Source organism: Polyodon spathula, unplaced genomic scaffold (assembly GCF_017654505.1).
Source record: "Polyodon spathula isolate WHYD16114869_AA unplaced genomic scaffold, ASM1765450v1 scaffolds_3673, whole genome shotgun sequence".
Lineage (NCBI taxonomy): Eukaryota > Metazoa > Chordata > Actinopteri > Acipenseriformes > Polyodontidae > Polyodon > Polyodon spathula.
The window spans coordinates 1-4,694 of record NW_024475132.1 but is presented as its reverse complement, the minus strand read 5'-3'; the positions used below and the strand labels follow the sequence as shown (position 1 = coordinate 4,694).

At 38.9% G+C, this 4,694-nt stretch overlaps 1 pseudogene; it reads left to right on the top strand.

Moving 5' to 3' along the window:
* Positions 1 to 1,704: 1,704 nt before the first annotated feature.
* LOC121312180 lies at positions 1,705 to 4,689 on the top strand (annotated as a pseudogene).
* Positions 4,690 to 4,694: the final 5 nt, after the last annotated feature.

Genomic DNA, 4,694 nt, shown 5'->3' with positions numbered 1-4,694 from the left:
TGGGAGCGACGGCAGCTCCTCACCCCTCTCTGGCTCTCGGGAAGGCGGCTCACCCCTCTCTGGCTCTCGGGAAGGCGGCTCACCCCTCTTTATTGGAGTGACCGGGGCAGCTCCCATGTCTACCGCCAGGTAATTAGCCACCATGAGGGCAACCTCTGGGAAGGAGGCTGGGTGGTGTTGTTCCTCCCACTGTTCCCACCTCTCCCCATCTCGACGCCACAGCGTGTTGATAACTATGGGGAGATCGTGGACGAGGTCTGCCTCAGGGTGCATCAACCAGTCCCAGATCTCCTGGGATGGTGGTGAAGGTGGTGGTGCTGGAGGTAGTGGGGTGGCCCCTGATGTCCGGGGTGAACACTACACATCTTCCTGGGCCTGGTTGTAGGGGCATCCTGCCCAGTTGTGGCCGTCCTCCTCACACCGGCCACACCAGTTTGCTGGTGGCACGTCTGGGCAGGACCGCCAACGATGGTCCTCCTTTCCGCTTCAGGAACACCAGGGGAAGAGGCTGGCCTGGGTCCTCCAGCGGTGGCTGCAGCAGCTTACATTTCTTCAGCTGCTGCTGCTTTTCCTGCTTTTGTCGCTGTCTGCTCTTTCCCATTTAAAAAAAAAAAAAAAAAAAAAAAAAAAAAAAAAAAAAAAAAAAATTATCCCAAAAATTCCACAAAACAAAACAAAAATACTGCTCTGAGCCTCTAGGTGGCACTATCCCACTTCTGACACCAAATGTGGCAGGCTGGCGAGTGGATAGAGGCCCAGAGACAGACTGCAGTTCAAAAAAATAACTATTTTATTATAAATAAACACAAAATAAAAGGGCACAAGGGCAAAAACAAAAGGTATTTAAACACAAATAAAGACAAAAAGCAAAATTTACAAAAATAACAATCTCCAGGCTGGGCAATGCCTTCACTGGATTCAAGCTCTCCAAACAACCAAAAAAAAACCCCAACCTGCTTCCTCAGCTCCCTCCTCCCAAATGAGAAGCTGAGGCCTCCTTTTATATCACGTGGCTGGGCGCTGATTGATCGTTAATCAACCTAATCAACTAATCAACCCCAGCCACCTGAACATAATAAACCCAGGCAGGTAGGGGAAGTTAACCCCATCCCTGCCAATTTAAAGGGCAGAGCTTTGCTCTGCCACAGGTGGAAAGAAATTCGACCTGCTGTTACATGTGAGTATTTGTCTATTTAAAAAATTATTCCTTTGAATCAGCAATTCATGTATCTTGCTGTCAAATTGTTATAGTTAAAGGTAAAAAAAGTGAACCAAACATTGGGCCTCTATCAAGAGTTACACTGTGAAACAGCTGGAAACAGTGCCAATTTATATGTTTTCATACCAGCCTCACCATGCGCATACTGGCGAATACATGTATTCACTTTTGGTATAATAGTGTACATCAAAGTAAGATGAGTCAGTGCACCTAAAACTCTTATAATATTGGAAGTATCCAACGGCATAATATTGTCATCCTTCTTCTCACCAGAGGCACATTTTCACTTCACTTGTGAGGAACAGAAAGCCATGTATAAGGCGTGAAATTGCGGAAACAACACGATACCATATGCAGTTCATAAGGAAGTAAATCACTCTTGGTTACTTTCAAATGCATTTTATTTTTTTCGTGAAAGTAATTTTAGTTTCAGATGAAGGTATAGGCAATTCCTTTGTGGTGTCTTTGGTTTAGATACTTATGAGTTTTCTTTTTTTTTTTTATCATATTGTGCTTTTCTAGGTACAAACTGGGATTTTGTCGGTTTTGTACAGTGAAATATACTCCAAGTACAAGTGAGCTGGATAATATTTTTGTGCATCTTACAAATGTAGCAATACAAAAACATGGGGTAAGTTGAAGTGTAATTAAGAGAATAACGGCTGTCTATTATTGTCTAAAAAGTAAGAACTTGTAAAGTCATGCCTGTACAATGTAAACGGTATTAAAAGTCATCTTTAAAGATGACTTTGACTTACACAAGGACACCCAATTTTTATTTTAGATACTTGAATGGCAGTCAGAGGTAGCTCTGACATACTCTGTTGAGATGCTGCATGGAAAACCATGGCTTTTCTTGCAGCAGGATCAGATTGCATGCATGGACTAATAATGGTTCACAGATTTAGCATAGGGTTGGCTTCAAATAACTGTAAAAACAGTTCTTTATAAATCAGCTTAACCAATCAAAACATACGGGAGACACTTATGATATATTCAAGTATACAAAAAAAAAAAAAAAAACAAGCTGTTTGTTTTATTGAGTTCTAAATAAAAAAAATGAAGTGAGTGCTAGGGACTAACTGTCTTGCATAAGGCCCTGGCCACATGATATGCTAGTAGCTGGACCATTGGTGTGCAATTGGACAACAGCACAGGATGTAATTTAGCACCAAGAAGCATTGTTAGCTTTTACTTATGTAGCATTGTATTTGAAATATCTGTCCTAAAGTGACGTTGCCTTGGTAATACAAGCAAAGAACCAAAATGATAATGCTACTATGTAAAAACAGTGGTCAGCACTCCTTTAAAGTAAAATATACAGGTTGGGGTCAAACAAAACTGTCAAGTAAATAAAACAGTTCTGTTAGAGTGTGGTGGTGAACATTTAGACAAAAAAAACAAATATAGAAAACAACTATTTTAACTTATACACAAGAAATATGATCTGTACAGAGATTAGATAATTAGTAAGATGTATCTTGATTTCAGGATGACTATAATCACATCCATGGAGGGAAGTGGACAGTGAGCAATTTGCGATTGTATTTGGAGAGCATGCGGGGCAAGGAGGTCACAAGCAAGTTATCTGATGAAATGCACTGGATCATTGTGCAGTCACTCAAAGCTGTTGCGGTGAGTCTAGGCTTTGCTTTTATACTGTATTTCAGAGACAAACACTAGTGAAACAAACCCACTGAAGCCATGGGTTGGAGCTTCCATTCACTATGTAGGTATTACATTCCTGAGGAACAAGCCTCAGGAATGCTATTAATATTATGCAACAGATTTTTAAAGGTATTTCTTTTTGTCTGAAATAATCCACTCAACTGTAGTCCACTCAGTAATGGTGGTTAACTTTTTCAGAGCAGGGCTTCATCGTCCGTGGGACATGTTTCATCGGTAAACTGCAGTTTTAGCACAGATGTTATTAATTAGTGTCATCTGTGAGATGTACTTTGAGTAATAACTGAAAGGCTGGCCGCAGAGACAACTATAGGAGAGCAGTGTCCAGTTGTTCTGTAATCTAGGGTCAAGCTCAGTTTAGCTAAATACTTTTTTTTTAGCCAGTATGTTTGTTTGTTTGTTTTATTTGTTTGCTTTTCATTTACAGTCTGTAATGAACAATGACAAACACTGCTTTGAATGCTACGGTTATGGCATAATTATTGATGATAAACTCAAGCCATGGCTTACTGAGGTAATTATCAGATTTCCTGTGGTTGTAAAAAGATTATAATTAACCTTTTCATAATTTCATAAAATACATATATTCTTTTTTTGTTGTTGTTGTTTAGTTAACATACTTTTACAGATTATAAATCTAGCTTTTTTAATAAGTGTGTTAAATTGAAGTTTATTGAAATTAAGTTTATTGAAATTTTTTTAAACAAAAGCTGAAATTCAAAAGCATTAACAAGTCAGTTCTTTTAAAATTAATTCAACTACAGATCCTTATACAGTATGTAAATCAGTGTTTTGGGTGTGCTGACTTTGGCTGTAAAAGCAGCAAGATCATGTTTATTGCCTTTTAAAATATTACTTACTGTACGTTCTTGATTTTAGGTGAATGCTTCCCCTCCCTCACTTCAAGCACAGCCAATGACCGAATACTGAAGTATGATCTTATTAATGACACTCTTAATATTGTGACTCCAAATGGTGAAATTCCAGACTGCAGATGGAATTGGAGTCTTTTGGAAACTATGAACTTTTGTAGGTGTTCCAGGTTTCAGCATTTCCATTTCTTTTGGAGATCGTATTCTCAAACTGGAGATCCCAATACATTTCTGATATGAAGCATGGGGGTTTTATACAGCCACACAGGTTTTTGTTGGGTTTTTTTTGTCTCTTTTGCAATGCTTGAAAAAAATATCTATTTTTACATATTTTAGAGAGACTGATTACCTTAAAGGGCACTGCTTAACGTTCTAGAGGTACATTGTTCTGTAAACATAATAGCAGTATAGCTCAGGCAGTATTCTGTTTGCCTCCCTATTTTGTCTCTCAGGGTGACGTAGTGGCAAGCAGTTTGAAAAGTGGAGGAAGTTAGTTTCCCAGCAGACAAAACTACAATATCTTTGGAGAACAAAGACTGCATTGTTCTCCAAAGCATAAACTTTGGAAGGATGTATTGTGGTAAATAGAAATGAAGAAATTCTGTTTTAGTATAATGTATTTGTGGAACTGTAGCTTTCCAATATAAAGACACAGTTTGACGAAGCTACAATATAGGTTGATCTTAGATATCGTTAGGTGCGTAAATTATTTGGAGTTGTTTTTGTTTGTTTGTTTGTTTTTAACTAAAATGAAATACTAATTGAATTATTGAAATCCCTCCAATTATTACACACAGGTATGATGAAGAAGTGGCTCAGAGTGAAAATGCTGATCGTGATCTGAGGAGCTGGTCAGGGCAGTCTGTTGGATCAAAGGGAGGAAGGATGAGCAGTTTAGCAAGACCGATGCCTGCCAC